The 11,501-nt window shown below is 36.0% G+C and overlaps 1 pseudogene; it reads left to right on the top strand.

Moving 5' to 3' along the window:
- Positions 1-233: 233 nt before the first annotated feature.
- LOC149169605 (NAC transcription factor 47 pseudogene) lies at positions 234-1,041 on the top strand (annotated as a pseudogene).
- Positions 1,042-11,501: the final 10,460 nt, after the last annotated feature.

Genomic DNA, 11,501 nt, shown 5'->3' with positions numbered 1-11,501 from the left:
CTGAATCCATGTGCACGTTGCTTCTCCGCGTTGGTTTTCTACAGATTTTCTTGGATGCCACGTTGCTGCCACTGTCATCCTACGTGTCAAGGAAAATGTCAGCGGATCAGTGGGCGCCAGATTGAGTGTTCGGAAATTTAACGCGGTGAGCGGCAACCATAAAAGGGAGAGAGATGCTCCTCCCAATATTTCAAACACTTCTTCATTTGCTTTGCTCCATAGATACGAAGATCATGATGGAAGAGCAGGCGCTGCAACAATGGCCTCCGGGCTTCAGATTTCATCCCACGGACAAGGAGCTGCTGATTCATTACCTGGAAAAGAAGGTCTCCTGTTCGCCTCTCCCCGCTTCAATTATCGCAGAGATTGACCTGTACAAGTACGATCCCTGGGATCTGCCCGGTGAGTTTAGGTTTTAAATATATTTTCTACTATCTATAGGTATTCGTTGGCTTTTTGTGTTGCATTCTCTGAGAATTTTGACTTTGTTCTCCTGTTCTCCTGTTCTCCTCTCCCTGCTTCAATTATTACAGAGATTGACCTGTACAACCATGACCCCTGGGAGTTGCCCGGTGAGTACCCCAACTAACCCGGGTTCGTAATGGGTATGTGTTAGTTTTACTTTGTTGCATTCTCTAAGATAATTTTTCTCATTGTATTGATTGGATTTCAGCGAAGGCTTCTTATGGGGAGCAAGAATGGTATTTCTTCAGCCCGAGGAACCGTAAATATCCCAACGGAGACCGGCCAAACAGATCGGCCGGGTCCGGGTACTGGAAAGCCACGGGAACAGATAAACCCATCGTTATAATGTCGGGAACTGCGTCGTTGCAGAAAGTGGGCGTGAAGAAATCCCTGGTATTTTACAGAGGGAGCCCTCTTAAGAGCCTCAAGACCAACCGGATCATTCACGAATACCGCCTAGATGTAACCAAGTCAACCAGGAAGAGAAAGGAATCCGAAATATTTATACCCACTTATATAAACATAAATGATGCTACAATGTTGGAAAGGAATCCGAAATATTTATTGAAATTTTAAGTTGTTTTCTTAATAATATTTAATAATTATTTTTTATTAAATATAAATTTTAATATTAATATAATATATATTATAACTAATAATTATTTTACATTATAAAATTAATTATTGTGTAGAGTTATATATTAAATTTTAATTTTAATTTAATAATATATATAAAGCATCCTTATCATTTATACATAATAATTATTAATATTTTATTACAAAATAATTATTAATGACTATAATATATATTTTAACAATTACAATAAAACATTAATGCTTAGATAAATTAATTAAATTTTAATCTAATTAACATATATACTGAACATTGTACTCAAATTTGAAAAGATGAGAATCTTAACAGTAAAATTATTAATTGGTCTAAGCATTCACGTTCTCTTTTCTCAAAATGTAGATTACAGTTTTGATGATGGACTCACTTAGTTAGTCGGAAACATTGGTTATTAAATGATAACCGGTTTTTTCTACAAATATTTTGAAATCAATTAACACCCTATGGAAGAAACATAATGAACATTGCACTAAAATTTGAGAAGATGAGAATCTCAAGAGCTAAACTATTAATTGCTCCAGGCATTCACGCTCTCTCTTCTCAAAATGCAGATTAGAGCTTGATGATGGACTCACTTAGTTAGTTTGAAAAGTTGGTTATTAAATGATAACAAGTTTTAATTGCTCCAGGCATTCACGCTCTCTCTTCTCAAAATGCAGATTAGAGCTTGATGATGGACTCACTTAGTTAGTTTGAAACGTTGGTTATTAAATGATAACAAGTATTAATTGCTCCAGGCATTCAGGCTCTCTCTTCTCAAAATGCAGATTAGAGCTTGATGATAGACTCACTTAGTTAGTTTGAAACGTTGGTTATTAAATGATAACAAGTTTTTTCTACAAATATTTTGAAATCAAGCAACCTGTATAGAGTCACTCTTTAACAACATATGTACAATTTATTCATATTATTTATATATAATAATTCTTAATGATTTAGTTATTGAGGATGACAATATATTTTATAATTATAAATAACTTTATACTTGTAAATAACTTTTTCACAATAAAACATTTACTTCATAATTCTAAAAATAAAAAATAAAAAATTATAAAAATAAATTAAATTACAATTTTATTTTAAATTATTATTATTATTAATTAAGAATTAAATAATTTAAGTTAAATAAACATAAATTTTAAAAATATGTAATAATTTTTTTAATTATGAAGAATCACCTCATTTTACTATGTAGATTTTTAATCTCTAAATAAACTTTGTTACAATATAATAGGCCAATGCAATGGTTTATCAATACCACATACCCAAAAAACTATAATTTGTTTCATATGATAATGGTTGATATAACATTTTCTTTTAATTAATCAAAGCAAAAAGACAACTATTTTGGAAATAAATCTCAATCTTTGATTTGTGAATACTATTAAACATTTTAAAATATTCCATAAAAATTTTTATACATCATCATAATAATTATTAATTATTAATAATTAAATTAAAACTCCAAAAACTTTTTTCCAAAATAAACATAATTATAACGATCAATAAATTATATTAAATATAATATAAAATCATATATATTAAATCTTAATACAAATCTAATAATATATGATCATCTATATCATCTACATATATCATCTTTTAATACTACTTATTCATCATCCCAATATATATTATAACGACTAATAACTTTTCACAATACTACTTATTCATCATCCCAATATATATTATAACGACGAATAACTTTTCTCTTAATTTCCTTTATTTTCATAAATAAATGTGCTAAAAATGTCTCTTTGCATTTTAATGCCTTTGCCAATTTCCTTAGTCATAAACGCACATCCAATGATGCCTACTAGGATATCTTTGCCCAACATTCAACTGGGAATATGTGCCCCTTAATCATGGTCTTATTTTTTCCTTTATTAACTTTTATTACATGAACTTTTCACTAGGGTTGTTACAGAACCCTCCCCCTTGGGGAACACTATCCTTGGTGTTAAACCACAACACGACCTAAGAAAAACCGCTGAAAAGCAAACATACTACCCATGTAGCTTTATAACATATCCCGTTGCAGTAATTACAATGAAAGACTTTCTCTAAAGCAAAACATCATGTCAACATGACAAGATAACAACCATAATAACATGACACCCCTACCGCTTCTTGGAGCTTTATAACTTAGCTCATGGCAGTATTTACATCCATATACATATACATACATATACCAAAACACTAGCAAAACGTATGCCAAATATATACCAACATCAAACCAAAACTGTTTTGCCTTAACCGACAAATAATGAAGGATACAGGACTCGGATCTGATCCACCATCTCCCATGTAGCTTCTTCAAGCCCAAAGTGCTTCCACTACACTTTAAATTGCTCTATGGCTCTATTCCTGAGCATGAGATGTTTATGCTGCAATATGCACTAAGGCTCTACCTAGAACTCTTCTTCTTGCTCCACCTGCAATACAAATGAATAAATAACATGATCAACATCCTTTATACACTTCTTAAGCAATGAAATATGGAAAACATCATGGAATTTCAATGTTGGAGGCAGTGCAAATCGATATGCCACTTGTCCAATCCTCTCAAGAATCTCAAAAGGCTTGCAATACCGTGGTGCCAACTTGACACATGAATCAATCCTCAAATATATTTTCTTGGGCTTGATGCACAAATACACATGATCCCTAACCTGAAACTCCTTGAATACCTTGTTCTAATCCACATAACTCTTCTGTCTATCTTGTGCTGCCTTTAGATTCTTCTTTATAATCTGCATTTCATGTTTCATATCTTCCAACATATATGGTCCAATGAGTACCTTGTTCACTGGATCACTCTAGATGATGGGAATGTTACAACTCCACCCATACCATGTCTCAAAAGCACTCATCCTCAATGACTCCTGATAACCATTTTTGTATGCAAACTCAACCAATGGAAGGAATTCCTCCCATTTCTTTTGCTGGTGCATCACATACATCCTCAACATATCCTCCAATATCCTGTTGACCCTCTCTCTCTATCCACCTATCTGTAGATGATAAGTTACACTTAAGGCCAACTCTGTACAGCTCCTTCCAAAACTTGGAAGTGTACTTTGCATTCTTTTCTGACACAATATTCTTTGGAACACCATGTAATCTCACTATCTCTCTAATGAAAACTTGTGCTACCTCACTCATTGAATATGTAGTCTTCACTGGAATGAAGTGAGCTACCTTGCTCAACCTATCAACCGCAACCGTAATAGAATCATGTTTCCTCGCTGTCCTCGAAAGGCCTATGATGAAGTCCATGGAAATGACCTCCCATTTCCATTCTGAAATCGTTATCGACTATAGTAACCCACCTGGATGCTTACATTTTTCCTTTACCTACTGACAATATAAGCATTTAGCCACGAACTCTGCCACTTCCTTCTTCAGATTCAGCCAATATTCCTCCATCAACGTCTTCTGATATCTTGGATGACCTGAGTATGGCTTGACGTGAAACTCCCTCAAGATAAGATTCTTGAGCTCACTGCAATTCAGTACATAGACCCTGTCTCTAAACCTCACCAAACCATCTACCATAATACGATAATCTGCATCCTAATCACCTGTACTTGTACCTGTGCTCTGTTACAACCTGTGCATAATCTCCATGCATTTTTCATCCCGTTGTCCTACCTACAAGATCCTATCTTGTAACTTTGTCCCATAAGAGCTCATAACTTCTATATGATTTACCTATACCTTCTTGCTAAAAGCATTTGCAACCCAGTTCTCCTTTCCTTTGATGTATCTTATCTCGAAGTCAAACTCACTAAGGGTAGCCAACCATCTAGCTTGCCTAACATTTAGATTCGACTGATCAAATAAATATCTCAACCCACTATGATCGCTCATCAATGTAAACCTCTTGCCAAGAAGATATTGCTGCCACATCTTCAACGCATGTATAATCGTTGCTAGCTCAAGATCATACATTGGATAGTTCTACTTGTGCTCATTCAATTTCTACTATTCATAGCACACTACCTATCCTTCCTACATGAGAACTCCTCCAAGTCCTCTCTTTCAAGCATTTGTACACACTACAAACTCCTTGTCCGGATCTGCAATCTTTAGCACTAGTGCATGTGTCAACAACTTCTTAAGTTGCTTAACACTAGCCTCACATTCCTCTGTCCATTCGAACTTCTTACCTTTCCTCTGCAATGATGTGATAGGATATGAAATGCGTGAGAAGTTCCTGATGAACCTCCTGTAGTAACCTGTCGATCCCATACAAGATAGCACCTCATCCACATTCTTAGGAGTTTCCCACTCCATGATGGCCCTTATCTTTTTTGGATATACTACCATGTCGTCCTTGGAGACAACATGCCCCAAGTAATATACCTCAGTCTGAAAGAAGAAAGAAGATACACTTGCTAAGTTTAGTATACAATCGATGCTCTCTTAACAATATCAACAATGCTGCTAAATGCTCAGCATGTTCTTCCTCATTCTTATAATATACCAATATGTCATCAATGAATACAATAACAAATTTGTCCAGATAAGGATGCAACACACTATTCATCAAACACATGAATGTAGCTGGAGCATTAGTCATACCGAATGAAACGACAACAGACTCATAATGCCTATACCTAGTCATGAACGCAGTCTTGAAGATATCCTCTTCCTTGATGCCTACCTGATGGTATCCCGATCTCAAGTCGATCTTAGAGAACATTGGTGCTCCCTTCAACTGATTGTACAAATCATCAATCCTTGGCAAAGGATACATGTTTTTGATGGTCACTTTGTTCAGCTACCTGTAGTCAATGCACAATCTAAGAGTACCATATTTATTCTTTACAAACAACAATGGTGCACCCCAAGGCGATACACTTGACCTAATGTATCCCTTGTCCAACATTTCCTTCGGCTAAAAATTTAAATCAACCAACTAAGGTGTGCTCATCATGTAACGTGTTTTTGATGCTAGAGCTTCCCCTGGCATCAACTCAATAGAAAATTCTACCTCCTTGTGAGGTGGAAACTCTATAATTTCCTCAAGACATCCTGAAACTGCTACAAAAATGGGTACCTACTTAACACATCTACATCCTCAACCTCCTTACCTTTATCACTGGAAATGTGCACTGCAAACATCAAACAACCTTTTCTGCAGCTACGCTTATCCTACATAGTGGTAACCATCCTCACTGATGTAGGCTTCTACTTCCCCTGCAAAGTCCTCTTTTCTCCACTATCATCCACACACTCAATGGCCTTGTCGAAGTAATCCACTTTGGTTTTGTGAAGGTATAACCAATCCATACCTAAAAGCATACTATATGATCCCAATGGAAATACACTCAAATGTGTTGTTGTAGGCATACCATTTAACTCAAATGCACAAGCTCTCACCCACTGGTGAACTCGTTTCTTTGTACTTGTAGCCAACTGTACTAACCAATATTATGCATGCACTTATTTTCTCAAACCACACTTATCCACCAAGTCAGGATTAATATAACTAAAGTTAGATCCAGGATCAATCAAAATAGAATCAACTTGATCACAAAGCTTACTGTCCATCTCAATGATCGATGCCTGATGATCCACCTACCTATTGTCCACAAATGCATAAATATGAGGAATTCTATGACCAACATCACCAACTACATGTTCCTCTTGAGCACTGTAGATTTGGGTTCTACCACCACTCTGTTACTACGGACAATCCCTCTTAATATGATCCTTACCACATATCCAACACTGCAATGGTTCCCTAACACCGCCTCTAGCTTGCTGCTCTCCATGTCTCTTCTTGGCTATATTGAACCTCTTATAAGGAACTTCATTTTCTTTCTCACTTGCATCTTGAGGTCTTCCTATCTTTAGTGGACATTTTCCTTTAGCTTCCCATTTATTTCCAAGTCATCCTTAGGCTCAACTTTTCACTTTGACTACTCATAATAATGTTTCAACTTTCAGATGGCCTTTTTCAACAATGTAGGCTGATCAAACTCAATCTGAACTCTATATGCAACTATCAATCCACTAATGAATATTTGAAGCTTTTCCTTCTCCTCCTTGACGTAAGGCACATACCTCAATAACTCCAAAAACCTACTAGTATACTCATCATCTGCCATAGAACCCATCCACAACTCATAAAACTCCTTAGCCCTGTCATCATAGTACCTCTCCAACAAGTACTTCTTCTTGAAGAGCCTTTCAAACACATGCCAATTCAAATCCTCCTCATGTATACCTTTGACAGTATTCATGTATTCACACCAAATATATGCTCCAAGAAAAATCGAAGTGACCAAGAGTGAGAGAGAGAGAATAATGAGAGATATCCAAACTTGAACTGACAAAAGGTTACCAACTGATCCTCAGAAGCCTTTTTATTAATGAGGCCTCTATTTTCTTCATTTTCCATTATTTTCCTTCAATTTCCTCTTCACATGCAACGTGTGACCTGTCACCTTACTTTTCTCCTAATTTCCTTTATTTTCATAAATGAATGTGCCAAAAATGCCTTTTCGCCTTTTAATGCCCTTTTCTTAGCCTTTGCCAATTTCCTTAGCCATAAACACACATCTAGTGATGCACACTAGGATATCTTTTTCCAACATTCAGCTTGGAATAAGTGTCCCTTAACCATGGTCCTATTTTTTCCTTTATTAACTTTTATTACATGAAATTTTCACGAGGGTTGTACACAATATAACATTAGACCATGGTTGATTATGATTGACCATGCTTGACTTTTATATAATCCATAAATTATAACTATTAAGATTTTGTTTACAATAACAATAATACATATAATCATCAATAACTTCCTCACAATAAAACATTGCCAATTACATAAGATAGATAAGGCCCATCCTCTACATATAACAACCACCACTGTCAATACTGTAATACAAAACCAAAATGCTATCCATGCTAACTATTAACCAGGAAAACGCGGAAGGTTTTATTCAAAGTCCAAATCCCACCGACACGTAAAATAGGAATGACGTGGCAAATATAAGTCACAACTAACATGTAAATTTGTGATGACGTGGCCAAATATAAAGTCTCACCGAGACGTAAGTGTTAGATAACAAAATGACGTTGCAAAATATGAAGTGGACCGTTAAATGAGGAGAGTGAATGGATAAGGAATTATGATCATCCACTTTGACTTGCGACGGCATATTCCTCTCTTCTTCCCTTGCCGACGGATTACTCTTCCTTCCAATTTCATTTAGCTTAAGTTTCATGTGCACGTGACTTTAAATTGCTTGGATGCCACGTTGCTGTCCGGGTCAACCAACGTGTCCAACACATGTGAGGAGGCATTGCGTGCCAGAACAAGGCAGCAGAAGAATTAGGTGTTAGGTCTTGTTCTCTCCTTTCTTGGTCTCAATTATCACAGAGATGGACGGTTACAACCGTCATTATTGTTACGAGTCCGGTAGCATGGCGATCGATTCACTTTCACTTGCTATTAGTTTTGCCATTCATATATATATTATTGAAAGACAAGTTTGAAGTTTTATTACACATTTGAAAGTGACCTCCTTTCAATAAATTTTTTCATTGAGAATATCAAACTAATCTAATTCTTCGTTGATAATATTAAACTAATCTAATTTTTGTGTTCTAAGATGGTATTTTTAATTTTATTAGATATTTAGAATTCAACTTAATCTTAGAGTTACCATTATAGTTTAAGGTTTAATAATATGTATAATTATATTATTAAATGCACTTAATACGCATATTAATGAATATGGATTTTATATTAATATTGATATTGATAAATTTATAAATATAATAATTATAATTATATTATAAAATATTATTTTCATTATATTATAAATATGATAATAATTATAATGATAATTTATAATAATTAATAAATATTGATATTTTTACCCATAGAGCTTATTAATATTATAAATCTCATGAAATAATATTAAAATAAAGGATTAATATTCTAAACACGAGATTATTAATATTAAAAACCTAAGGGATTAATATTAAAAACTCAAGGGGATAGAACAAAAAGAGAAAAAGAAAAATTGAGCTCTGCAAGAGATGAAGTATAACTAGGTTTTGAAAACTTGCACAATCCCTGACAATTTCGGAGGCGCTACCATAGACGATCGACAACCAACAGAAGGAAGAGACATCCAAGCTCCAGCCGAGGGGGTGAGATCCCCTCCTACCAAAATGTAACAACCGACGAGTCAAGTGGGAAAGCCAGAAACTAGCCAAGCTCCCCAGAAGCTGCAGGCCCTAATAATGGTCTTTTCCTTGGAGCTAGATGGCAGGCAAGAAGTAGAGGGCAGTGTCTGCCATGTGCAGCTAAGAAACCCAGATTCGTAATACCCCTAAACAAACTGGAGAAATATCGCAGCTACATGAAGGATCAGGGGATGATATGCAATTTATTGGTGTCTAGCCGACAGAGAAGGACCTGATAAAGTGGATCCAATAGAAATGGAAACCAAAAGGCCATGTAGAACTCAAGATGGGAGCCAGAGGATTCTTCACGATAATTTTCTCAAACCTGTAAGATAAGGAAAGAGTTTTTTAAAACAGTCCATATTTTCATTATCATGCAGGATTGTTCATGAGATATTGGGAAGATAGCTATAACCTAGATAAGGAGCAATTCCTAGCAGCCCCTCTCTCGGTGTGACTCTTTGGTCTCCCAATGGATTTCTAGGACCCGAAAATTCTAGAAGGAATAGGCAATGCAATAGGAAGATTTTTCAAAATAGCAAAAACCACACGAAGGGGCCGATACACTTCATATGCTAGGATCTCCATGTATATGAATATTTCAGAGCCCATCCCTAAATCGATAGAACTAGAATATCATGACGAAATATGGCAACAAACCTTGGATTATGAGCATATCCCATTCCGTTGTCATTAGTGTCATGAGTATGGCCACTTATTCAAAGAATGCCTGTTGAACCAAGAAGAACAATCGGATCTAAAGGAGCAACAAATGAAACCCCCACAAGAGGCAAATGAGGGGTTTAAAGAAGTCACACACAAGAGAAAGACCACGAGAGTGCATCAAAATCCAGGAAACAATAACCAAAAGCAAAAGGCTAGTAAAAATAGATATGAGGTACTGCAAGCAGAAGAAGAAACAAAAAATGAGATAGAAACAATGGATTACCAAGACAAAGAAAATGAGAGCAGTCAGGGTAAATAAAAAACAACCCCAAAGAGGAAAGCCCAAATAGATTTGACATAAAAAGAAGAGCAGGAGCGAATAGATCTCACCATAATGGAAGTAGATGCAGGTAGGGAGGAGTTGAGCATGGAAGAGGAAGTTTTGAAAAGACTTTTAAATGAGTGGAGACATCTAGATGAAAGATTCATTCCATAGGATCAAAAGAAACTATACAAGGAAACTTTCCAGCAATATAAGGCTAACCAAGGATAGGGACAAGTAGACATAGCAGAGCAGCTTGGCATGCAACAAGAAAACTCCCAGGAACAACATAGCAGAAGTAAAGGAGGCAAGAAAAGAGGGAGAAGAAATCTACAAGAGTCAATCCAAACAATGGGAGAGATGCTGGTAAACACAGGAAGGGTAGTAACGCTATCAACAATATTCCGACAACTTAAAAAAGTTAACCAATGATAGTGATATCATGGAATATAAGGGGCCTTAACAACTACAGAAAACAGAGGTACTTACAAGATTGTTTAAGAAAGGAAAAGCCTCAAATAATTCTCCTACAGGAAACAAAGGTAATGGGAAAAAAATTAGAGGAGATCTTATGGAAAATAAAACCAAGAGACAAAGTAGTAGCACTAGATGCAAAAGGAAGTGCAGGGGGGCCGCCATCCTATGGAACCCGACAGAGGTAACGGTAGATCATTGGATAGGAATGTCGCGAATCCTGACTGGCCGCTTTCAGAATATAGGGACTAAAGAGTGGATCATAATCTCAGCAGTATATGGGCCGCATACTCCTGGAGAAAAGGAAAACTTTATACAAAGCATTAGGAAACTAAGCCAAATGCATGCAGAAAAACTATGGTTAATAGCAGGGGATTTCAATCTGATAACCTCACTGGAGGAAAAAAAAGGAGGGATAAGAAGGGAAGAACCTGAAATGGAACAATTCAGGGATATGCAAGAAGAGCTCCATCTAGTAGATATTCCCACCAATAATGGAACTTATACATGGAACAACCGAAGAGGAGGAACCCGCCAAATCACGTCAAGGTTAGATAGGTTCTTGGCAATAGAGAATTTAATAAGTAGAGATGTATATTATGAAGCGTCAATCTTGCCATGTATGGGATCTGATCACTGGCCGATTAGGATGGAAGTAGACATGAAACAAGGGTAGAGCAAGAGGTCATTCTAGTTCGAAGCTTTCTAGCTGCGCGACCCCACCTTCTT

The sequence above is a fragment of the Pinus tabuliformis genome, chromosome 4_2, assembly GCF_031772625.1.
Source record: "Pinus tabuliformis cultivar Carrire ecotype Pingquan chromosome 4_2, CPIR1, whole genome shotgun sequence".
Classification (NCBI taxonomy): domain Eukaryota; kingdom Viridiplantae; phylum Streptophyta; class Pinopsida; order Pinales; family Pinaceae; genus Pinus; species Pinus tabuliformis.
The sequence above is the reverse complement of the archived record's forward strand: the minus strand, read 5'-3'. Positions and strand labels throughout refer to the sequence as shown.